This window comes from Hyla sarda, chromosome 9, assembly GCF_029499605.1.
Source record: "Hyla sarda isolate aHylSar1 chromosome 9, aHylSar1.hap1, whole genome shotgun sequence".
In the NCBI taxonomy this organism is placed as follows: Eukaryota; Metazoa; Chordata; class Amphibia; order Anura; family Hylidae; genus Hyla; species Hyla sarda.
This window is the reverse complement of record NC_079197.1, coordinates 97866807-97893909: the sequence shown is the minus strand read 5'-3', so window position 1 is coordinate 97893909 and position 27103 is coordinate 97866807. Positions and strand designations below refer to the sequence as shown.

At 41.7% G+C, this 27103-nt stretch overlaps 1 protein-coding gene and 1 long non-coding RNA gene across 9 annotated transcripts in view; one reads left to right on the top strand and one right to left on the bottom strand.

The window, feature by feature from the left end:
• GAB3 (GRB2 associated binding protein 3) overlaps nucleotides 1-27103 on the bottom strand; it is a 266527-nt gene that overhangs the window by 108361 nt on the left and 131063 nt on the right. The window contains exon 1 of one of the 5 annotated variants that reach the window (XM_056539103.1): nucleotides 20093-20194. The exons of the other annotated variants lie outside the window; for them this stretch is intronic. The gene's annotated coding sequence lies outside the window, so the exon portion shown is untranslated. Of the gene's footprint in view, nucleotides 1-20092; nucleotides 20195-27103 lie in introns of those variants that run through there. 5 annotated transcript variants of the gene reach the window in all.
• Nucleotides 1-27103, top strand: part of LOC130290902 (uncharacterized) — a 176702-nt gene that overhangs the window by 87999 nt on the left and 61600 nt on the right. The gene's annotated exons all lie outside the window — the stretch shown is intronic.

Here is a 27103-nt window from a genome sequence, read left to right as displayed (position 1 = left end):
TCAGCGCCAAGCCCTGTTAAAATCCCTCACATGTGCCATGGTTGTGGTTTGTGGCAAACCAGTGATGCTGAACGGGGCATCTCCACTGCATATATGGGGTATGTACTGCATGTCTCTCTGCTTAGATCGGACCACACACACAGCAAACAGGCAGCAAATGGGAAATAAGAGCAGAGGGACATTGCAGTCTGAGGGTATTGAGATTTAATAGATTTAATGCCCCCATTTACAATGTTGTTTTTTTTCTCAGCATAACAAAAGGTATGGCTAGTATTCTTTTACTGAAAGCTATAAGACAGTGTCAGTGTTTTGGTACTGTTATTCCAAGTGACAGATGCACTTTAATCTGCACTGCTACTGCCCCAGTGTGCTGCAATGGCCTTTACGTTGCATCTGCATCTATTTAAAATATATTTGGGGTGGCATTGCCTTTAAAGTTGCTTTGATCCTTGCCTAATGGTTAGATCAACTGCACAACTAAACATTTCCAAGAAATAAAATGTGAAAAACATAGAGGGACCAAATACTGTAGAGAAAACGTCCAAAGCACATGAATATAAACTGTTGTAAGATCCTGTGTTCTCAGCGAAGGGCTAACCAAGAGGCAGAAAATTGGTGACCTTGTTCCCTTGTTCTGCTGGCAAGAAGGCAGCCTCTCATCATGTTTTCTTAGAAAGAATAAAAAAAACACTTACTAAGAATACGAGCTCCCGCCCCTTATGCTTCACTGATGATCACCATAGACTGATAACCACTGTAAGATATCGTTCTTACGTATTGTGAGAGGGATTCTGAGCAGATAGCTGCTCATAAGATACATATCATTATTCTTTTCCATTCATCTAACATTTTCAAAACTTACAGAAGTCAGCAACCCCCAACAAAGTCAACAACCCCCAACAATTCTTCAGACTAAAGTTTGTAAATTGTTCTATTTATGCCTTTATCACTTTTGATAGTTTACTGGCTTCACTTTACATCCCATGTGCATCAATGAACCTTGGACGTCCATGACCCTTCACAAGTTGTCCTTCCTTGGACATATTTTGGTACTAAGTACTGAATACCAGGAACATGCCACAATTCCTGCCATTTTGGAGAAGGTGTATCCAGTCATCTAGCCATTAAAATGTGACCTCAGATCCTTATAACTGCACATTATTCATGTGACCTCAGGAACCAGCAGTTGACTTGTTGCCAAATGCATCCTACCTTTTGACAGATCCATCTTAAAGGGGTTGTACAAAATTAGAAAGCATTATTGTTTTCCTCCAGAAACAATTCAGCTTCTGCTCATAGGTTGTGTATGGTTTTGCAGATCAGTCTCATTCATCTTAATGGGGCTTATCTATAAAACGTTAAACAATCTATGGACAGGTGTGGGGCTAACTCTAGAGTAAATCATACAAGTTTTTCATATCCTACAAGCCAACTTGGGATCCCTCACAAGGTCAGCACATGTGTTCTCCGTTTATAGAAAACAAAGGTGGCACAAAAGGCGGCACAAGCCTGTTTTGGGATTATTGTCACATGCTTAATAACCAGAGCAACCTTCTACATGAACACAACAAGGACCCAGATTTGTCCCGATGTGTACTGATCCTCTCCAGTGTGTTCTAGTGTTTTCCACAACATACATACACTACATAACAGAGGAAGCATGTGAATCAGTTCTGGGGCACTCGCATATGAAGCCATAAATTAAAGCCAGTTTCAGCAACCACAAATAATCTATGCCAAGATATTGTGATGACCATAAAGAAATTGTCTGCTTAGTAAACATTCACTAGTGTTTTTATAGAAGAAAGCTATGTTCTTTTCAAATGTAAAGACAGGGCCTCAGCCAGGTTTCCATATGTGTATAAAATGCAGAAGCTACAATAAACTATAGAAATGAATGGGGAACTTCCATGTGGTCCTATCTGGTGTGTTTCAATATTTTAAGGTGCGCATACACCTTAGACCATTGTTTCTCAAGAGAGGTTGTCAAGTTTCCCCAAAAGGTCATGTTTTCAGGATTTTCTAAGTCTTTTACAGGTGACATAGTTATAAGTGCATCAGGCATTACTACAATAATATCACCTGTGAAAGACTAAGGAAATCCTGAAAACATGACCTGTTCGGGGTACTTGAGGACCACACTGGGAAACACTGTCCTAGACTAAAGCCACCTTAAAGGGGTACTCTGCCCCTAGGCCTCTTATTCCCTATACAAAGGATAGGGGATAAGATGTCTGATCGAGTAGGTCCTGCTGCTGGAGACCCCCGCAATCTCCCTGCTGCCCCTGGCATTCATTTAGAGCATCAGGTGCAGCACCGGAGGCTCGTGATATCACGCCCAAGCCCCACTTGGGACATAATGGCCACGCCCCCTCAAAGCAAGTCTATGGGAGGGGGCGTGATGACCATCACACCCCCTCCCATAGACTTGCATTGAGTGGGCGTGGCCGTGACACCATGAGCGGGACGTGACATGACATCACGAGCCTCCGACCCGCATCGCCTGTCATCCGTCACGAAGCGAAGTTCGCTCCCTGCACCGGATGTCTGGGGTGCTGCAGCGGTGGGACCCCCACGATCAGACCTCTTTTCCCCTATCCTTTGGGTAGGAGATAAGATGTCTAGGGGTGGAGTACCACTTTAACCTGCTGTCGCTGCTGGGTTTTGCCTAGTATGCAAGGTGTATGTCAGCCTTCAGACTCTTTATTGACAGATTATGTTGGTGGTGAGAAGGGTCAGTTGTATTTTTACTACCCTGTTCTTTTGTTCTAGGAGGGATAAGTCGTGCCTGAGATGTCTGGCTGTGGCTTGCCCCTCCCCTTTCCATAGACAATGCATGAACATTGTATATGTATATGGGGGATCAGGAGAGATAGCTGTCAGCTGACAGCTATTAAAATTGTATGGACATCCTATGTTAGGAGCTTTGAGGTTGTACGTTTTTAGAGAGATGTATCTATCCTCCTTGTATACAATTCGTCGGGTCCTCATGTTCCACTGGCTAGCAACATTACAGAAGACACTGAGTGGATGTACGACACAGTTTGTACAGTATCCCCTATGACAATACTTACTAGCAAGAGCACAACACGCAGAGGGATTGCCTGACTGCCAGTTGTAGTATTGTAAGGGTCTAGCCTTCCGCAAGAGAGAATTCAGAAGTGTGAATGGGAGTGCGGAATCCCATAGAAGTCTATGGGCTTCAATTTGAAGCGGAATTCCGCAAGCAGAAATTCTGCTGTGTGAATAGACCCTAACAGGGAGTCACAGGTTGGAGTCCTATGTTTTTGAGAATATACCAAAATAAAATAGGCTAGATCTTCGAATTTTTTTTAACTGTTAACAAAACCAATCTGTAACAGTGAGATCACAGTAATGTAATGCTGATGTATAAGGCATTCCAAGTATTATAAGGCACTTTCAGATTCAGTCATTACACATCTAGAAGTAGTTAGAAAAGAAAAGAGTAAAAAACATTAGCTCCTCTCTGGTCACAGTATCAGGACAATTCTGCCGAGTACTGATATTAGAAAGAACAAATAATACTAACCTTGCTAAAGTTGTATAGCAGAGTGACATTTAGGTCATATGCTTCATTCTCTATATTTGAAATGTCACATATTGTGTGAATTTCCCCTTAGCAGTTAACAATTCAGTATTAATGCAATTCTAAAAGTTAAACAATTTAAATAAAGAGATTGGGGCTCAGGGTCATGAATATTGAATCAATATAAATGTATTAAAATATTCAGTGTTATGTGTTTGTGACTCACAGGGCCCTTGTGAGCCAACAGATACACATGATATCAATAGTGCAGTATATATGTTGGCAAATATATTATTAATAATAAAAATGAATAAAACAAAGGTAAAACCACATTTAAAAGTATGTGGCCAAACACTAAAATAGGTCCGACCAGGATAAATGTTTCGCAAAAAAGTACTTTGGCTTTAATTGGATATGATGGTGCGCAATATAGTACTTGTGCTCTATATGACTTTAACTCTATATGAGAAGCCACTTGGTTATGTCAGTATTGTCCAGGTACAAGTCTGAAAGTCCCCAATCTGGGGATAAATATTGCAAAGTCTCTTTGGAATATTGTCCATTAGCTGTACTGCAATAGTAGTCCACTGTTATACAGCGATCAAAGGTACCATGTGGTGTGCGTGAGTCCAGATCCTCGTACTGGTTCTCCTGGCGGGGAGGGCGCTGCTGGAGACTCTGCCATCTCCTGTATTCGCAGCGCAGCTGGTGGTGGGCTCCGGTCAGGTGGACTATAGCGCTTCAATGGGTATAGCAGTAGCAGATCGCAGCGGCGTCCTCGTATTTGAGGTAGCGCACGCTGACACAGATTCATTGGCAGATCAGGTAACAAAGCTGGATAAATAAAATTCAGACTATAGATGTATCTCAATATTAGAGATAGTGGTGGTATATAGTAGTATGGCTCGACGCGTTTCAGGACCTCCGTAGGTCCTTTCTTCAGAAGCTCAGTATAATACTAATATAGTACTAATACTGTTTTTCTATCTTGAGGTCTGTTCAGAATCAAGTTTTTGTCTGAGCAGTTTGCTATTTATACCCAAGCTCTGCTGCACTCTGGTTGCTGGTGATTCGTGCGATTTTGACGGTACCAGCACCTGGTAAATCGTGCACCTTGTATTTATATTGTAATATTTCTGAGTTTTTAACTATGGTTAATAGTCCTGTTTATCATAGATTTTAGCCTGTAGTACATTTGTCAGTTGTTAGGATTATGTATGTCCATTTTGCTTTAGCCTTGTATATTAGTCTGTGTTCACACTGTGAGTGTCGTTTGTATATTTCCTGTTCTGGTGTCCTGGTTCCTTCATGTTGTTTGGTTTTGTGGAGTCTGTTCGGGCTCCTTTTCTCAGTCTAATGTTCTGTGTTTTATGTATTTTTTCCTCCTAGGTCAGTATCCTGATCACACAGTGAAGTGTGCCCGCTGGCTCGTAGTCTATCTGGACTTTTTATTGCTGTCTACTCCTTTTGTGGAGTGGGGTGTCTAGTTTGTTCTTTGTATGTGTCCAGAGTTATTTACTTTACTTTTCTTTAGAGTTTATAGTACATGCAATGATCATAGAGTTCATGATCACTGATCTAGTGTTTCCTCTGTACTTTACCATTGGTCTATAGTGTCCTCTGTGCTTACTCACTGATCTGTGTCCTCTGAAATTAATCTGTTTATGTTAGTTATTAGTCCAGTGTGAACAGTGTCTATGTTCCTGATTAGTTTAGTGTTTAACATTCAGTTCTTCTGTGAATACCCTGTATTTCCTGGATTCTGCTGTATACTAATTTCATACCTAGTCTTGTTCATTTATTTATATCTGCCATTTATCTGGATTCCGGTTTTTGAATTGTTTGTTAGTACACGATATTCTGCCCTGTTAGCCTGTATATATTCTGTCTGGTATATCTGCATGTTTGGTGTTTTTCCCATTATGTTTCTGGCCTGTGACCGACTATGTTTACTATTTGTTTTACGCCCATTGCACTTTAGCTCAGGTAGGGACCGGCACAGTGGTTGTCGATCCGTTATTTAGAGCGGATTGGCAAGTGGATGTGATATGCCAGCTCCCTCTATCTCATTCTTTTTAAAGCTCTTCTAATAAAATAAAAAAAGAAAACATTCTGGAGTTAGTGAAGGGTCTAATACAGAGGTGTTTTGGTCTGAGTTGGAGTAATCCTGGCTGTATTCCTGAGCTGCAAATACACAACTTATCTATCACACATTTGGCTCATATACAACTATACAACCATTCAAGCCAAATGCCAGATCAGTAAAAAAAAATCCCTATAATAACTTACAATCAACAGTTTTTTAAAATATTTAGTTTATTAAAAAGAGTTATTCAGCATTTGACATATTATCCACTATCCACAGGATAGTGCATATGTGTCTGGGTGAGGGGAGTCCAACCGCTGGGACCTCTTGTGATCTCCAGAACTGCTTCCCAATCTTCCTGTGCACAAAGCAGTTGGCCAACGCTCATTTGCACTTGCAAACACCATATTCATTGTAGCTGAGGTTCAAGATACTGCATTGTAGTCTGGTTTGCATACTTGGTACTTTGCAGCAACAAAAAATAATAGCTGCTCAGGAGTCACACCACTGACAATCTAGTATATGGCCGATGTCATCAACATTAAAGAGTTGATAACCACTTTAAGGTATGCAGATAAAAAAAATGATCAGATAAGTAAGCAAAATTCCAGTGGCTCTGTTTGTACTATGGAGCTTTGGGCACTTTGCGTGCTGTAGTATGGTGTTTAATAAGGTTATATTCCCATAGATTTATTGTTTCTATGGGAGAATATTTCTATAACATAGCAGTTGTTTGAGCATGACATAATGTTTATTCTGTTAGACATAATAGGATTCCAAAGTAGTCTATGGGCACCATATTATGACACTGTTCAACCTCCAACTTGAATGGAGCCATAAAACTGTATGAGCAATGTGCATGAGACCTAAGAGAGCAAAAGGAAACGAAAGGTGCAGGCTTACGTTATATGTATTGCATGGATTTGCTTATTGAAAATTCAATTGAAATGCTTTACAATGTATGCTATCCCAAGATTTTAGGTTATTAATAAGGGATTACTAGCTTATCCATGGGGTGCAACTTCTGGGGCCCCCTCTGATCCCAAAAACAAAGGACAATTGTTCTCTAAATGAATGGAGAGGCGGACAAGTGCTCCATTCATTTTCTATTGGGCTTCCTTGTGGATATGAGATTACTTTGGATCTTGGGATTTTTATTGTGAAAGCATACAAAAATGTACATGCTGTTTTACTAAACATTTTAAACTACAACTGAATAACGAAGACCTAGAAGATACAATACAGAAAACAAGTTTATATTTGTCCTTTTAGTACAGTTTCCATCCACAGTCTTCCGTTAAATTGTAGTCACCCGAAAGTTTTCTCATTTAAATATAAATAAAAAAAATATATCAATCTGTAATCATTTTGGTTAATTGTAAAAACTTAAAGGGGTATTCCAGGAAAAACTTTTTAATATATATCAACTGGCTCCAGAAAGTTAAACAGATTTGTAAATTACTTCTATTAAAAAATCTTAATCCTTTCAGTACTTATGAGCTTCTGAAGTTAAGGTTGTTCTTTTCTGTCTAAGTGCTCTCCGATGACACCTGTCTCGGGAAACGCCCAGTTTAGAAGCAAATCCCCATAGCAAACCTCTTCTAAACTGGGCGGTTCCCAAGACACGTGTCATCAGAGAACACTTAGACAGAAAAGAACAACCTTAACTTCAGAAGCTCATAAGTACTGAAAGGATTAAGATTTTTTAATAGAAGTAATTTACAAATTTGTAGGAATAAATTGTATAACCAATCCTTCAAGGATTTTACCCCAAAAAAGTTACACAATGATATTTAAATCAAATATATGAATGTACATTTATCTGAATTCCTACGGAAGAAAGGGTCGTGCGATATATAGCAGAAGAACCCTGAAACGCGTCTAGGACAAAGTTATATCAATTATCGCACCTTGCAATATACTCATGGTGTGAACCTGGCACCGTATTTTACCATCCATTGAAATCGGCAACCACTGCAGCCACGGTCAGGTCCGGATCTTCACTGTGTTTTGCCTCAGCCCGAACCTGCCAGGAGAGATCCATCTATCCATCCGCCCTGAGACTCCATCACATCCACCACGAGGGACGCCAACGCTGTGCCCGCCCTGTAAGTAACAACACAGGAGCAGTACGGAGGCTATTGGGGACGTTGTGCCAAACGCACCCCTGCACAGGTCCATCCTACCATCAGTGCCAGCCCTGTGCCAGTGCTGCCGGCGAGTGGTGAGCGGAGAGGACAACATCTACCAGGAGCGGGTGAGATATATTGTACCAGCAGTGTTCTATACGGCTCATCTAAAAGACTATTACAGTTCAAGGACTGCAACAAGTAACAATATCCATGTTACATTATTTATCATAACATCTTTTACTTGCTACAATATCCAATGCAAAAGCTCTTTTTTTATTAGCCATATTGGAAAGGACTTTTGAACATATTTTTCCAGACTGGGATATATAGCAATCTCTATCATATACCATATAAAGTTTTTGGTGATTAATAGCACTAGGGCCCAGTGGATTCTCACCTTTTTTATATATCTGTGCCAGGATATTATTATTATTTTTATTATATTGTTTTATAAATGTTTAATAATAAAAATAATTAATCATAATTGAAGTATTCCTACAATATTTGATTTAAATATCATTGTGTACCTTTTTTGGGGTAGAATCCTTGAAGGATTGGTTATCCAATTTTTTCCTACATATTTCACCTCTGGCCGTTGGGTTTCGGCATATAACCAGCTATATCCTCGGATTTTTGGTTTCTGAGCTGCACACACATTTGTATTTTTGTATAATTTACAAATTTGATTAACTTTCTGGAGCCAGTTGATATATATAAAAACATTTTTTCCTGGAATACCCCTTTAACTATTGGAAGACAAGTGCACAGATCCCTATTGCTGCTGTTATTTTTCTTCACCACCCATATACAGTTTCCTTACTATCACATTTATTAATTTTTTCTAGGTATTCCAAATTTCCAAAAAAGATCTTCTCCAAATTCGTAGTACTGGTAGGACGTGTTTTCATGGTGACTCAGCAGAAAGAGGGTGTAAAGCTGAAGAGCATTCACTTATCTTACATAATGAGACAGGTTCCCGGCAAATAAAAATAAACAGTTTTCATACGTGGTGTGATCGCCACCCCAGCCAATTGTGTGGTAAAGGCTGCAATTATTTGATTATACCAAATAAGTGACATGTATAAATCATATAAAATACACATGCATATAAAAAGACAGACATACACACACCCTATTTGTCAGCTTGCCCTCCAAATAATCTTTCAAGCATACCGTAATGGCTGAGAGCACACAGCTGTGAGCAGGTGCAATCATTATACATTTTTAATGAGAAAAACACAGACTTCTTTCTCCATCTGAAATGCTTACTTGCATTTTATTTTGTTAGCGTCTCTCCAGAGTGCGGCCTATAATACATGCTTTATCTTCAGCCTAGGATACACTCCAAAGGATACAATCAAAAGTCCATGTGTAAAAGGGGTCTTCAGTAAGAGTTTTCCAAAAATTACCTTAAGTGGCCATTGTGTTCAAACTGTTTTATGGACTAAAACAGGCATAGGCAACCTTCAGCACTGCAGATGTTTTGGACTACATCTCCCATGATGCTTTTGCAGCATTTTGGCTGTAAAAGCATCATGGGAGATGAGTCCAAAACATCTGCAGTGCCGAAGGTTGCCTATGCCTGGACTAAAAGTTAGATGATGATGCATGATGTCAATTTTAAAGAGTGGATAACCCATTTAAATGGTCTTAAAAATGTTTTCATGTTCAACATGTTGAAATGAATAGTTCCAGTGGGGTCATGCCATGGTATATGCCTTCATCCTATTTTCCTGACCAATTTTCTTCAGATAGGTGTGAACCTAGAGAGGCCATATTAGAAGCTCTATGGCCAACATTTACCATTGTCTTTAGACAGTTTTTTGTGTTTAGAAAAGGCGCAAAAAAAGCGCAAGCAGGGTTTATTTGCACCTTTTGCTTTACACAGTTCTGCTGATTTGGAGTTGCAATCCACTGATTTTGGAAAAAAAAATGATATAGAAGGGTTTTATGAACTGCACCTTTTTGTGAAAAGACGCAAAAAAGGCGCAAAGCCACTGAAAAGTCTCTAAAACTACACCAGCCCAGACTTAGCTTAGCTTTTTAGTGTATGTGAAGAAAGAAATTTCAGAAAATGTGACCTGCACAAAATTTATCAAATGCTCTGTGACTATTAAATAAATGTGGTGTTCCTACACATTATCAGCACACACAAAAAAGGTGTAGAAAAATGCTTCACTTACACCTACAATGATAAATGCCGGCCTATATTTTTAAGCTTTTTACTGCAACATGGAGCAGTTCACAGTGTTCACAGATTACCAAATGGTCAATACCCAGAATTATGTTCAACATTTAGTTTCAATTGTTGTCTCAAATGTCAAAGCTAAGATTAAGATAGTGAAACTTGGCCGGCATTTATCATTGTAGGTGTAAGTGAAGCATTTATCATTGTAGGTGTAAGTGAAGCATTTATCATTGTAGATGTAAGTGAAGCATTTTTCTACACTTTTTTTTGTGTGCTGATAATGTGTAGGAGCATCAAATTTATTAACTGGTCACAGAGCTTTTGATAAATTTTGTGCAGGTCACATTTTCTGAAATTTCTCTCTTCACATTCACCAAAAAGCTAAGCTAAGTCTGGGCTGGTGTAGTCTTAGAGACTTTTCAGTGGCTTTGTGCCTTTTTTGCGCCTTTTCACAAAAAAGCGCAGTTCATAAAAACCTTCTATATCATGTGTATTGCCAAAATCTGTGGATTGCAACTCAAAATCAGCAGAAATGTGTAAACCAAAAGGTGCAAAAAACCCCTGCTTGTGCCTTTTTTGCTCCTTTTATAGACACAAAAAACTGTCTAAAGACAATGATAAATGTCGGCCAAAATGTTTATAACATGGTAGTATAGGTGGAAATATTGCATGTTGCCGAAGAATTACTTCAGACATATGCTTTAGTCCCTGACTTTAGTCTTACATTGTTTCATTACTGTGCCAATGTCAAAAAATTAAGGGTAAACACTAGTGGTACAGTGGTACCAGGGCTCAGACACCAACCAGTCAGACCCTGTCCTAAAGAATCATGAATATCTAAGTCCTAGGAAAAAAAAATGATTGTTATATATCAAAGACAAATGTTACTTTCTTCTCTCATCAATGACCCATTGAATTCATTTACTTTAATTTGAAAACAAAAAAACAACAGTTTATATCTTGCCTTTACAAGACATACAGGTGTGGTGAGGGTGTAGGAAGGGCAGATGTTATTAGCCCTTAGGGCAGATAGCATTAACCCTTTGTGTTTGTGATGCTAGGGCATGGTTTACCTAATTCACCACCCGAGGTATAGCCGAGGATTCCTGGGCCAGGGACGGGGCAAATAATCACTCTGATGCAAGGTTACGGAACAACGGCTTTTTACTGAGGTAGACAAGGTGTTACAGTCTTTATAGCTCAGTTCAGTTCTGGGGAGGTGCAGGGTGAGCTTCAGGAAGCTTATCGGCTTGCTGGGACTTATGGTTACTATTGACTTGACTGATGCAGCCACGATTATTAACAGACTTGACTTGGACAGACTTTGCTTGGACTGGACTTGGCTAGAATTCCCACTGGTTAAGGTCCTTCTTTCCAGCTTTGACTTTCTCTACAGATGCAGGGATTAAGTAGAAGCGTGCAGGCTGGACTAGGCCTCAGGCCTCCTTCTGGATCACACAGACAGCAGTACCTCAGCTAGATCTCCTGAGTAGAACTGGCAAGGCTAGTTTCTACCAGCTAGGTCTGGTAGCAATTTAGTGATCCCATTAGACAATCTGAACATGCATCAGATTTTCTAATAGTCTTTAAAAAATCTGACGCAACCTTAGATTGTCTAGTGTGAGGTACAGAGTCTAAAAATTAGAGACCTTTCATTTATTTTCTCCACTTGATTGTCAGATCCTTGCCAGCTTAGCTGACATATTCTTTATTAAAAAGTATTAAAAGTATTATACTACTACATATTAGAATGTCAGACTTAAAGGAGTACTCCAGTACTATAAAACATATCGACAGGATAGGGGATAAGTGTCTGACTGCAGCCGATCCGACTGCTGAAACCCCCTGTGATCTCCGGAACGAGACCCCGGCTCTCCCTGTGCATGGAGCAGTGAGGTTGGCACGTGCTCCATGCACTTGCTGTCTATGGGAGTGGTGGAGATACACGAGCTCTATACTCTCGCCAGACTATGGAATACACAGTATGCATGCTTCCAGAGATCTGATTCCATGTTCAGCTCCGTGTTGGAGCTGTGGAAATATGTTAGATGCTGACATATCTGATTGTTTTATAAAAGTAGATTTAATAGGTAACAAATTTAGGAATTGTGATTTCTACTACCACATTGATCAATATGAAATCAGCAGCAACATGTGTCTGTTTGGTAGTTTTGCTAATGGCTTAACATACTATTTAAAAAGGGGTAGTTTTCAGCAGCTAAAGAAAGAGAAACGAAAGAGTATTAAATTGCATATGGCAACCTTGTCAGTACAAATTACAGTTTCCAGTGACAATGACAATTCTGTCACTGCAGCTGCGGCACTAGAGCCCAGAGAGTAAAACAGAGTCATTTTAAGACATACTTTAGCACTGAGAAACTGCACGCCCCCTGGCTTTTTCTATATTTAGCATTACACTTTGTTGTCTACACACTAGGTCATATAGGACAACCAAGAAAACAAGCCGAGTCTGTAATATTTGCCTTCTCACGTAACGGAGCCCACAGATTTGTTTCTTGATGTATACATTTTAGAACGATCCCTGTTGAGTCATCTAGACAGTCGTTTGGTGGATTTCATGAACAGGAAGAGGAAACAGGATGCCAGGATTTACTCCTAAAATGCAAAGGAGCTTGCACTTTCTGGTGTTTGTAGTAGAGTAAATTTAGCTCAAACTGGCACTATTGAAGAATTCAAAAATGTATAGTGAATGTGTAATGACAGATGTTACTATATATTGCTAGATGTCTATCTCTTGTTTATGTGATTTGTACCTATTGAATAAAAAAGGCCGATTGACATCTTTGCGTACCCACGATTCAATAAATGTACCCAACAATTTAGCTGGTACTTCCCAACTGTAACTCCCATGTCTGAAAATCAATAAAGTTCCATCTTCTGGAGAAGAACTTTCTTGATGGCGTGTGATGGACAGAGAGTAAAAATACAGATGTAAGGCTGATACTGGTCATATTCTAGAAAGCTTGAGACCACCAAAGTACTGATTTATTCAAAGTATTGGCCCACAGAAAAAGGATCACTGGTATCAACAGGTTAACTGATGAAACCTGGACGACTCAGGCCAAAGATATTTACTTATAGATTTATTCACTATACTCTCTGCTCTGTCAGCATGTCATGTGCTTTAGGTGCTTTAGGTTAAATGTCCCCTTTTGCCTTATGCAGTATCTGACGCAGCAAAGGTTCTTAAAATTGGAACTGTAGACAAAGTGGTGGCTGCCGATGGTCCCCCCATTGTTAATGCCTGACTATGAGCTTATCTTATGGCAAGTTAGCAGTTGAGATATTTTTACTCAATGACTGGTAATTCAGGACCATCAAGTTTTGGATTAAAGGAACATTCCAGGCAAAACTGATGCACTATATTTTGCCTAACTGTAGGCCTAAGGGTCTGTAAAAGACATACAGAATCTTTCTTTTGGGTACTTTGAGTCCCTATCTGATGTGCCACCCCCTCTGTCCCTGCACTAGGCACAACACATTGTATCAATTTTACCCAGAGTATTTATTTAATGGAACTCTACTGTATATGTTACAGGTTATATATGAAACTGAATAGTAAATGTTTCTGTACTTTAGTTCTCATGTACTATGAAATTGGCTAAGACATCAAAGGATATCTAATTAACAGTAAATTTATGGAGACTTGCTGAAAAGTACAAAGCGAACCCAAGATGTTATCACATGAGAAACTATATAAAGTCTATTGCTGTTTCTAGCAAACGTGATGAGTACAACACTAAGGGTGTACACCAAAACGATACCCTCACTGGTGGGCTTTCTTAGACGAGATCACGCCACACACTTACACATTATATATAAATTTTCCCATACATTTCTTTTGTTCTGCTTAGAGTAGCAGAACAATAATAACAGCAATGCCTGACCCTAGTGACCCTTTAATGGGGTCATTGAGGTTTACAGCATTATACTGTACAAAATAGCCCTTCAATTAAGTATTGAACCTAACCTAACATACATGAAAGTAACTCTTGGTATTCCATTTTTTTATTCATGTTTAAATATTGTTTCCCAATGCCATATTATATATTTTGTATATTTACTTATTTTACCTGTCAGATGGATCGTCCCCTTTTATTTATTCTCATGCTCACCCCCCTAGGTTTAGTATTCCTCTGCACTATAAATTACTGTTGTTTTAAGCCTTTCCTAGGATCCTGTGCGGCTCATGACATAAGCTCATCACGGGGTGCTTGGCCTCTTCTCATCTTGCCTGACAAGCCAACCCACTGATATTGTGTGCGGCCCATCTGTACACCTCAATGTGATTCCTAACATTTCTGTAAACCACTTAAAGGGGCACTCCAGAGCTCATCAGACGCTTATCCCCTATCCCAGCAATCAGACCCTCCACAATCTCCTGTATATGGCATCGGCTACTTACCTGTCCTCAGCGCGCTCTGGCCCCCATCTTCCTAGATGGGAGCAAGTAACGGCCCACTCAGCCATTCATTGGCTGCAGTGATGTCCTGCCTCAGCCTGCGATTAGCTGAATGGGCCGTTAGTTGATCTCTTCCAGGAAGTTGGGGGCCAAAATGTGTCAAGGACTGGTAAGTAGCCATGGCCCTGTACGGGAGATTGCGGGAGGTCACATCAGTCGGACTGTACTGATTCTGTATGTGTACAGCTTTACCTCCTATATCTAATCTCCCTTCCCCTTCCCTTAAAGGAGATCTGTGGTGCTATGAACTTTATTCCCTATCTGAAGGATAGGGGATACATTTTAGATCGCGGGGGGTCCGAATGCTGGGGCCCCCCGCGATCTCCTGTACGGGGCCGTGGCAATGTACAGGAAAGGAGGCGTTCCGTCCCCGCATGACGTGGCAGCCCGCATGCCCCTCCATGAATCCCATAGAGATACATGGAGGGGCGTGCCGGCTGCATGTGGGAACAGAACGCCCCCTTTCCTATACATTGCCGTGGCCCCATTCAGGAGATCACGGGGGGCCCAGCGTTCGGACCACCTGCGATCCTTCGGATAGGGGATAAAGTTCAGAGCACTACAGATCTCCTTTAAATAATACCTGTCATTAGATAAAAAAAAAATATGTTATAGAACAGCATATTTGCATTACCTTTTTAATATACTTCTTAAATAAATTTGGTAGCTTTATGGGTTAAATTAACCCATAAAAGTTCGGCCACCATGGGTTCTTATCCTGGTACTGCCAGAAGTCCTTTCCCCAGCTGCGGCAGGATTGTCTCCTGCATCTGCCTGGAGGAGACACAAGTCAGGAAGTGCAGGCAGGATCTCATCTTAACACAGCACTTCGCTTTTTGGCTGTCAATCAAGCAGGCGAGGGCAAGCGATGTGCACGGAGATCCCATCTGCTCTTACTCCTCTCATTGTTCCATGTGTAGTGCAAAACAGAGAGGAGGGGATGCAGAAGCAGCCTTCATCGATTGGCTCCAAATTCTACATCCGCTCCCGAATCTAAGCGCAGCATAGAACAGGGAGAGCGGAAGTATAAGTTTGGCTTATAACAGGTACTCTTTAAGTCTACAGGCTTAATGTAATCCTTTCTATGCTGTGTTGCTGTTGTTTCTTTACATTTATCTCACATAGCATCTTGCAAAACCAGTGCAGAGTAACATTTTCTTCCTCAATATGTCATCTATAGTAGTATACTGTAAAAATCATCAGCCCAGCACCAGCCTGTCCAGTGCACCAGCACTATGTCATGGCATAGCAGGGAGGAGTATGTTCCGTGCTGTGCTGTGATTGGAAAGGCAACTGAGGGAGGAAGTAACTATTTGTGTACTACTGGCAAACAGCCAAGCTCTAGTCCCACACTCCAAAACATAAAGAATGAGAAATACCAGGGCACCATAAAGGTGCTATTGGCAAATGAGCCCTGTGTGTCAATCAAAGAGGCATGTCGTAGTGAAGAGAGGTGTTGCAGGCCAGGGGCATAGTGTACCCTGGCCACACCTCTCTTTCGGTCACTGTGCATAAACATTATTTTTTAGAGAATAAGGACACAAGATTACATTTTAAAAGGTATGTTGGGCATGAGGACACTAACCCCTGCTAGGCTATGGAGGCAGTATTATGTGACAGATGAATAGAGTTTTCTCCTTGTGAAAGATTTCCTTTCGGTAACTTTCTTAGGACATAGACATTTCACAGATTACTCAATAAGTAGTTTACCTGATAATTAATTAAAATACTAAAATACATTTTTTTTTATACAGATTATTAAATTAATGCTGGTAGAAACATTTCCATCACATATTACTAGTATGGAATACATAAATGAAGCGTAAACAAGGAACGAAGTACATGCTTGAAGCAGTTCTCCATGCAAAGTATTATATGCAAATGTTTCAAACAGAGCGACTTCTTTTCTGTTTAGCACTGCAGGGCTGCAACTGATACCTTTGTGTCTGTTAAATGATGTTAATAACTAGTCTTAAAGGCACAGTATCACTATAAGGTTTGTAGTAAATGAGCAAAGCAATAATACCTTATATTATCTACCAAATTAAACATTCACATTTTTGTAAATTTTTTATTAAATCTTTTCATGTGACAACATCTTATATTTGGTGTTACTGCTGTTAAACTCCCCAAGACTCTGAAACTGAGATGCAGCACGGTGGGCAAGACCATAAAGCAGTTTAACAAGACAGATTCCACTCAGAACTGGCCTCACCATGGTTGGCCACAGGAGTTAAATGCACATGCTTAGCATTATATCCAGAGGTTGTCCTTGGGAAATAGACATGTGAGAAGCGCTGTCAGAATTGCTGCAGAGGTTGAAGGGTTGGGGGGTCAGCATGGAAGTGCTCATTCAATACACCACACACTGCATAAAATTGCTTGTGAAGTGAAAGGTCTCTAGCATACACCAGTTCTGTGAAGCTGTTATGGAGGAGTGGAAAAAGACTCCAGTGGTAACCTGTGAAGCTCTGGTGAACTCCATGCCCAAGTGGCTTAAGGCAGTGCTGGAAAATAATGGTGGCCACACAAAATATTGACACTTTGGGCCCAATTTGGACATTTCCACTTAGAGCAGACCTGGGCATTGTACGGCCCGCGGGCCACATACGGCCCTTTGATTGGCTCTGATTGGCCCGCGCTGACTGTCGGCCTGTACAATGCCCAGGTCTGACTTAGAGGCATGGCATTCACCAGAGCTTTAGACTCCCAGACAACTTACAAAACCTTTTTTTTATGGATGAAAAGTACCTGCTGAACAAAAGTATGTCCGGATTATACTTGTGAAGCCCTACTCCAACTTAACAAGTATTTAGTATGTGACAGATGCAGTTAAAGCTAAAACCAGGAATAGATTCTAAACTGAGGAAAAGAATAGAGAAACAATTCATCCTCTTTTTGGATTCACTCCTGATTTAGGCAAAAAATGCGCATTATAACAAAGACACTACTCAAGATGCTAAAACCGACTGACTGAAAAAATCTGCTGCAGTTGAATCACTTTGCATGTTCCTAGTATTTACTGAAAATTACCATTAGATGTAACTTTGCTGCACTTATGCATTATCGAAAATTGATCAATAACATAACAACCTGGCGAGTGCAACAGAATTAGCATGCCCCAAGTTGGAATAACAGAGAGCTGTCTCGTCTGTCTGCTAAGACACATGCACCAACCTGAAGACTACACGCAGCTCACCTGTTACCAAGCTGTCTCCCCCGCAGTGTTTTCAGCACCTAGGCCATTGTGACTAGGTTTTTTTTTTACTGCTCCCTGGTCTATTAGGTGAGTGACAATTTAAGGCGATTTGGCTCATGGAGCAACCCAAATGCTGGAATACTTTCTCCAGCTGGTTGTTAGAAAATACGACAGCAATGGTGTCTCCAGCTGTTGCCAAATGGGAAATCTAAAACAGCATGACAATACTAGCTTGTTCAAATTGTATGTACTAATCTGTCCAAATACACTGCACTTCATAATAATGTATTGCTCTTTTTAAAAAAAACTATTCTGTCACACAACCCTGCTTGGTGATTAATTGCGCTTTTATAACAAAGGCGCAGTTAATAATTACTGTCCACTGCATGGGCAACTGCACAGCCCTGCAATCCACAGCCAGTTTTTCCAAAAACATCTACCGTATTTTTCGCCGTATAAGACGCACTTTTTCTTCTTTTTTGGGGGAAAAAGTTGGTGCGTCTTATACGGCGAATACACACACCTATGGCGGCAGTCCCTGCGGCCATCAACGCCTGGGACCCGAGGCTAATACAGGACATCACCAATCGCGGTGATGTCCTGTATTAACCCTTCAAACGCGGCGATCAAAGCTGACCGCCGCGTCTGAAGGGAAGGTGACACTAACCCGGCTGCTCAGTCGGGCTGTTCGGGACCACCGCGGTGAAATCGTGCCGTCCCGAACAGCTTACAGGACAACGGGAGGGACCTTACCTGCCTCCTCGGTGTCTGCTCCGTGCTGGGATCCCCTGCATGGCCGGTGTTCTCCTTCGACGTCATCACGTCGTAGCGCACGCGGCCCCGTCATCCAATAGGAGCGGCGTGCGTAGCGACGTGATGACGGAGAGCGTGGATCCCACGGAAGATGACGTCCGGAGCGTCGGGGACACCACGGGGACGCGGTGACAGCGATGGAGCGACATCCAGGGCAGCGGTGACGGGTCCGGAGCGGCGTAGACATGTGAGTATTACCTCATATACCAGTGGTCTTCAACCTGCGGACCTCCAGATGTTGCAAAGCTACAACTCCCAGCATGCCCGGACAGCCAACGGCTGTCCGGGCATGCTGGGGGTTGTAGTTTTGCAATATTTGGGAGGTCCACAGGTTGAAGATCATTGTTGGGTTCAGAATCTTTTTTTTCTAGATTTTGCACCTTTAAAATTGGGTGCGTCTTATATGCCGGTGCGTCCTATAGGGCGAAAAATACGGTATTTCAAAAAGGTGCAAAAAATTAGCAAAATCAATAAATTGTGCCTTTTTACAGCCCCAAAAAATGATGGGAACAGCTTGATAAATCTCCCTCTGTGTGCACAGTAACCATCGTACCTGCACACAATGTGGCTTAATCTGTGTGGTCATATACATTATGGAAAGTCAGATGTATTCCAGTATACGTAGGCTTTAAGCCTGATCTCTTTTCAGAAAAATACTGATTCATCCTTTACTCACTGTTCAGCAATTCAATGATCTGCTGCAACAACACAAGGTGCTCCACACTGTCACATTAATATATGGAGCCTTCTTTATTAACATTATATGAAAATCACTTTAAGGAATGCTACAGAAATGGAAAATCTCGAACTCCTGTTTTCAAAAGCAACACACAGTGGGGAATGTGGAACAGAAGATTAAGCTTGACATAACTGGGCTGACATTCCAAACCCCACTCCACCCAAATTATATCATCAAAGGGAAATGATTGTGCTCAGAATACTGATACCAGACTTGCCAAGAAAAGCAACGTTTTTCAAGCATTGTTTTTTTTTTTCTCGTTTGTATTCTAGTGTGGAATAATAGTTAAGCTACCAGCTTTCATACATTAGTTCTAACATATGTGTATTGTATTCCAGTTACTAAACTGTCTCATGTTCATAATGGCTGTAGCCCTGATGGCCCTATAATGATGACCCAGCAACAAGAAAAGACACCTGTTAATTCTGACTGTAGATAAGTGGCAAAGCATCATAACCAGGGCTTCAAGAACGCATGGGAACAGAGTTCCTGCAGTTTTTTCACAGCAGGAACACTGTATCCATTAGTAGAAGTCCTGCAGAACCAGCTTTTGAGTGGAAATCTTGAGTAAGTTCCAACACTTTTTTTTCCCAGGACTTGACCCCTGATTATAACTGTTTAGAGATTCTGCAGCCCAAGACCATGGGCAGTGCTGGGGTGCTACATTGCTCCCTAATAGGTCACTGAAGGAGCTAGGTGACCCAAGTATTACAAAAAGTTATTGCTATTCTGTGAAGTGAATCTATACTTGTAGTAAGAAGATGCACCCTGTTTGTGTGACCAGGGCAACCAAGAAAAATAAATGGTTGTCCTTTCAATGTGGCAACATGGACGGGCCACTGTGTTCTTACTAGAGAGATACTATCACCACCAAAGGTATTACTATCAAACCATCATGTCTTCACCTGAACCTTGGGCTAGGTTGACATCAGCGTTGTGGAGATCCATTACAACAGATGATAACGGGGCTGGGATGGAGAATGTGACAGCGGACATCAATGGAACCTGACAGGTCCTAACGGAACCCTGTCCTTCAGGGTTCCGTTAGATACGCTCTATTGTGCATGATTTTATCGGAGAAGAAAATCTGCCATGCAGGGTTTTTTTCTCTGCTAAAGTCCTATCATAAAAACGGAATCAGCTAATGGAGCTCCAAACGCTGATGTGAACCTAGCCCCTAGCCATTGCTCAGTAATGGATTGGGGCAAAGCTACAGTGAGAAAGCCAGGGAATGGGACATTGTGCTCAACAAGAACTGCGGCTATTTTTCTTCTAGGATTGGTGGTGGTTAGACTACCACTGATTGTACAATGATCATATATATCCTAGCTATTCCAAGTTGGTAATATCACTTTAATCCAAACGTAAAGTGTCCATTTTAGGACATCGCCAGTTGTCAGCTGTAACTCCGTCCTCCATCAGGTGAAACGGAGTCCCGTCTCCTCCCTTGGCTCAATCACCGTGAATTGTCAGCCACAACTCCATCCTCCATCAGGTGAAACGGCGTCCCGCCTCCTCCCTCACACCAATCATCGTCATCCTTCAACCACAACTCCCTCCTCCCTCATCCAAAACGCTGTCATGCCTTAGACGATTCTCCCTCTGACGCAACTTCCTGCCGCATAGCAGAGCCGACGCTGCACAGCATTGTATAGTAGAGTCAAAACTGTGAAACTTGCAAGTGTACTACAGACTCTACATGTGCTACAGAGTCTGTACAGCAGAGCCGACATTGAATAGCGTGTACAGCAGAACCTGTATAGCAGTGAGCCGGCACTGACTCAACTTCTACACGGCAGGAAAGTTTTTCATCTGAGGGATGTCAGAGTTTCGGATGAGAGACTTTAGGATGACAAAGGAGGGAGTTGCGGCTGACACCTGACAGAGATTGGCCCGGGGGAGGTGGCGGGATGCCGTTTCACCTGACAGAGGACGGAGTTACGGCTGACAACTGACGATGTCCTAAAATGGACAAGTCAGTGGTTCTTACAGCAATAATATGATCTGCTAGGTCCTTGAGACAACTTTACTTCTGTAAGGAACAGCAACAAAATATTGGAAGGGTTATCTGAAATAGGAAACATTTATGAAGACTGGTTAGAAGCTGACTGGTGGGATCCCCTAAAGATCCTGAGAATGTCTTTATTACATAATAAGCAGTGATATCATAAAACATTTTCATTAAATTACATTATTATAAATGTCAAATTTGATCTTTTCAAATCACATCAGAATCTGAGCTGCCATGTCCAATTGTTAGTATGATTTACTTTATCATAGGCACCAGGATGGTTATGGTCCTGCATAAATGGGTACAGAAGAAATTCTGCTTTTACAATTGGATTCCAGCTACTATGGCAGTGTAGTGTCTCTATGTAACATAGAGGAAGAATGGGTTGATAAAGGTGGGGACTTTTGTAGAGCGCTCCTGCTGTCAAAGGACGGACTGAAAATGCCACGGTTGCACAGGACAATTTATTGAAATACTTTAGGACAACGCATTTCGGCGCTCACATACGCCTTCATCAGGTCCACAAAAAGATAAAATCACTGCGTCCTGGGGTGCCGGCTGTGCTTGAGTGGCTGTATTGGAACAAATGGGGCCCAGGGGGCATTCCCTGGTATGGCAAGAGCCCAGACCAGCCCATGCCCGCATCATCACTCTCCCCCCATTTGCATTTGTATACCCTGTTTGACTGTCAGCCACTAGATAAAAAGGACTTGGGCTAGACTTACCTGGGCTCTTGTTATACTGTGGAACGCTCTATGGTCATGTGAGCATCATTTGCATATTAACAGAAAGGCTTATCACTCTCCTATATAGAGGACCATGGAGATAAAAAAAAAAATGAAATTATAATGACAAGACCTGGCGATGGGCTTATTTACACCCCTGTTTTCCTGCTGACAAGTCCCCTTTAACCCCTTGAGGACAGAGCCAGTTTTCATTTTTGCACTTTTGTTTTTTCCTTCTCTCCTTCTAAAAATCATAACTCTTTCAATTTTCCACCTACAGACCCATATGAGGGCTTGTTTTTGGCGCAACCAATTTTACTTTGTAATACTGTCAATCACTTCACCACCAAATCTACAGCGAAACCCCCCAAAAAATGTACTTTTCAGTAAAAATGACACCTTCTCTTTATTTTGTAGATCCCTTCGATTAAAATGATACACTACTTATATAGGTTTGATTTTGTTTTACTTGTTCTAAAAAATTACAACTTTTTGTATGAAAATTCGAATGTTTAAAATGATTCTCTTCTGACCCCTATAACTTTAAATTTTTTTGTATACAGGGCTATATGAGTGCTATTTTTTTGCGCCGTGGTCTGAAGTTTTTATCGGTACCATTTTTTTAATGGGGATTTTTGATCGCTTTTTATAAATTTGTAATCAAAGTGACCAAAAATACATAACTTTAAACTTTGGAATTTTTTTACATGTACGCCATTGATCATGCAGTTTAATTAACATTACAGTTTTATAGTTCAGATATTTACGCACGCAGCAATACCACATATGTTTATGTTTATTTTTGTTTACTAATTTTTTTTATGGGAAAAATATTTGTGGAACAAACAAACAAATACCATTTTGCAAATCTTGGGGGCAATTAGTAATTTTATTTTTAGGGTGTGTTCTCACCTGGCATATACGCAGCGTATTTCACGCTGTACAAAATTTGCGGCAGCAGCGGGAAATACGTTGTGTATTCCTCGTTCACTATACACACAGGGCTTTCAGGTGGCAGCCCTATGCGTATAGTGAGTTTTGGAGGTGGGGCCGTGTGCCGGTGTGACTGTGACGCACGGCTCTGCCTCCAAAACTCACTGCACACAGTGTGCTGCCGCCAGAAAGCCTTGTGTGTATGGCGAGCGAAGAATACGCAGCATATTTCCCGCTGCGTATGCGCCAGGTGGGAGCGCACCCTTACATTGCATTCACTATTATTCATTCCCTATAGGGGAACATTACATGCAACCTCATGATTGCCATTGCACAGCATTGATCAATGTTATCAGCACTGCCGGGGTCCCGTTTGGGAGTTCGCAGAGGGTCCCAGCGGTCGGACCCCCGCGATCTATAACTTATCCCCTATAATTTGGATAGGGGATAAGTTTATTTTTCACTGCACTACTCTTTTAAAGGGGGTTATCCAGAAAAGGAAAAACAGAGCTAATTTCTTAAAAAATTGTATGTGCCTGTGGTATTACAATGTGGCTCCATTCACTTCAATTGAACTGAGTTACAATACCACACACTACCTGAGGACAAGTGTGGCGCTGTTTTTGGAAGAAATCAGTGCTGTTTTTCTAATCCTGGATGTACAAGTATGAGATATAAAGAAAAGACTGAAACTCATTGATAAGGCTGGGTTCACATCACGTTTTTACCAATACTTGACCGCAAACGGCTGGGGGGGGAGCTAAAACCTTGCGCTCCCGTATCCCTGCCGTATGCCGCCCGTATGTAATTCATTTCAATGAGCCGGCCGTAGTGAAACGCTGACTCCGGTCAGCTCATTTTTGCCCCGTATGCTGTTTTCCACCGGACCTCAAACCGTGGTCGACTACCGTTTTAGGTCCGGTGGGAAAACCACAAAAATGAGCCGACCGGAGTTAGCGTTTCACTCCGGCCAGTTCATTGAAATTAATTACGGTACATACGGAAGGGATACCGGAGCCGTATGTGGTCCCGTATTGGTAAAAACGTAATGTGAACCCAGCCTTACAAAAAATGATAAGAAGTTAAAAGGATTTATTTCCCATAATGCAACGCGTTTCACGGTCACCCGCTTCCTCATGCCTGAGGAAGCGGGTGACCGTGAAACGCGTTGCATTATGGGAAATAAATCCTTTTAACTTCTTATCTGGTCTCAGCGCTTCCATTGATCCCGCTCTGCTACCTGGAGATTGCTTGTTTTTATCGTGATTCCATTTCAGCGGGACGAAGCTGCAGAGACCCTTTGATGATACACCCTGTTCCATTGTTGTACTTGGTTGGAGTACAACTTCATGTGGTAAGCGCAATTCACACTTAGCGTTACCAACTCACCTTTGATGTTACACTACGGAGTGCATCCGTTTGTGCTTTTTTTATTTCAGTTTACAAAAAATGATGTCAGGGATTCAAATATAAGTAAATCACTCCAAAAATATGTAATAGTACATGAGTAGTTCCTCCATGTGTACTACATAAACTAGTCATACACTTTATACCTGTTGCAAGAAGAGGTATCAGTCGTGACCATCTGCCGAATGGCCATATTATCTGACTTCAGCATTATCGCGAGCTCCTATAAAACGCAAAGGGTGGGACATTTCTTAATCCCAAACAATGCACTATGCCTCATGCGTTATACATTATAATTATCAGATGGGACGATAAAAGGCAGTGACAAACCCTCTGTCACTCACATAAAAGGTATGTGTACAGGCTGCCAAGCAACACTAGTGTAATGCAAAAATAAGGGCAGAACAGAGAACTAAATAATTATAAAAGCGTGTGCTGTAAATCCCGCAGCTTCTGAGGCTGGGCCATTATCTCTTTCTTGAAAGGTGATCCTTAATAGTCTCATAAACTAATTCATCCCCTTTTATGTCCAATGTATTTACTACTGAATATCTGAATTTTGCACTTTGTATAATCCCATAGTCTATTACACCTACACCAATATAACATGGGCAGCAACTAGAGATGAGCGAATTTACAGTAAATTCGATTCATCATGACCTTCTCGGCTCGGCAGTTGATGACTTTTCCTGCGTAAATTAGTTCAGCCTTCAGGTGCTCCGGTGGGCTGGAAAAGGTGGATACATTCCTAGGAAAGAGTCTCCTAGGACTGTATCCACCTTTTCCAGCCCATCGGAGCACCTGAAAGCTGAACTAATTTATGCAGGATAAGTCATCAACTGCCGAGCCGAGAAGTTCGTGACGAATCGAATTTACTGTAAGTTCGCTCATCTCTAGCAACAACCATTGGGATCATACAGTGTGCAAATAAAAAATAAGGATTGAACGGGCATCCTTCTGAAGGAATAAAAAGTACATGTTAGATAAGAGCAGATTTTCCAAATTAGGGTGCCTCCAGCTGTTGCAAAACTACAACTCCCAGCATGCCCGGACAGCCTTCGGCTGTCCGGGCATGCTGGGAGTTGTAGTTTTGCAACAGCTGGAAACACTGGATTAGAAACCGCTCAGCTGATACATATGTGCGGGAAGTTTGCTGTCTAAGGCCATGTTCACATGGTGTAAAATGTGCGGAATGTCTGCACGGAAAACAGGTGATCACATTTTGCGCATTTGAAGTATCTGACAGACGATAGGACTGCTCGGAAATGCGCAGTGTCATAGATGGCACTGCATTTCCGAGCGGAATAGACAAGTCTGTTCTTTTTGCAGATGCCGGAATCAGGATTACCGTTGCAGAAACCTCTGCAGAAGAAATTCCGTCGTGGTAACAGTGCAGCAGAATCCCATTGAAATCAATGGGACTCTGCTGCAGCGGAATTCTGTGGAATTCCGCACAGACATTCCGCTTTGTGGACATACCCTGAGACTATGTTCACACGGGGGAATGTCTGGCCGAATAACCTCCGTGCAGACACTTACTGAATGCGGAGCGCCGGCATAACATGCAGGCACTAGGACCGCTCAGGAATGTGCCGTCTCACAGACATGTCCATTCTTTGTGCGGACACCGGAATTTGAATTTTTGTGCCAGAAGTTTCTGGCGTGGAGATTCTGCTATGTGAACAGTGTAGCAGAATCCCATTGAAATCAATGGGACTCCGCTGCAGCGGAATGCCCGTGCGGAATATTCCAGCAGAATTCCGCACAGACATTCCGCCATGTGAACATACCCGAAGTTGTATAGCTAACCTAACACGGAAAATATATAGGAAGCAGGGAGGGCAGATTAGCGGCTGCCATTAGTGTTTATTCCAAGTGGATAGAAAATTAAAAATACTTTGCGAAAGAGGACAATGTATAAAGTTATATTTTCACGCCTTGTTTCATTTTACGGGAAATTTCCTAATTCAAATTACTAGGAGAGTCTATTAAATATGATGCAGCTGCATTCACACACGATACATATTTTACAAATCATTTTCACATACTTCGGATTGAATCGTTTTGTGTTTAATTTGGGCCAAAAATGTATCAAGGAATAGACACATAGGGAAAGCAGCGCAGTATACTTTAAAGGGGTACTCCCACCCTAGACATCTTATCCCCTATCCAAAGGATAGGGGATAAGATGTCTGATCGCGGGGGTCCTGCCGCTGGGGACCCCCACATTATTGCATGCGGCACCCACCTGGTTTTTCTCCGGAACCGCTGGAGGGTCTGAGTCGCGACTACGGGAACGGAAGTCTGTGACGTCAGGACACCGCCCCGTGTGATGTCACGCCCGTCCCCTCAATGCAAGTCTATGGGAGGGGGGGGGGGTGACGGCCATTGAGGGGACGGGCGTGACGTCACACGGGGGCGGAGTCCTGAAGTCACGGACTTCCGTTCCCGTAGTCGCGACTCAGACACCAGCGGTTCCGGAGAAAAAACAGGTGGGTGCCGCATGCAATAATGCGGGGGTCCCCAGCGACAGGACCCCCGCGATCAGACATCTTATCCCCTATCCTTTGGATAGGGGATAAGATGTCTAGGGTGGGAGTACCCCTTTAATAATGAACGCAATGCTTGTGGATTTTAAATGTTGTATGGAATATATGTATATATGTAATGCTCCAGCTGAAACATTACATCTATAAAATGTGTATTCATTTCAGGTGATATTATAGAATAGCGTCACCATTCATAACATCACGTGATTTCCCGACAAGTGGTTCTCAATACTTTTTTCAAGCTGCGTTCAGGCTTTCGTCAGGAACAAACATCTGCAGTATTTTCCAGCA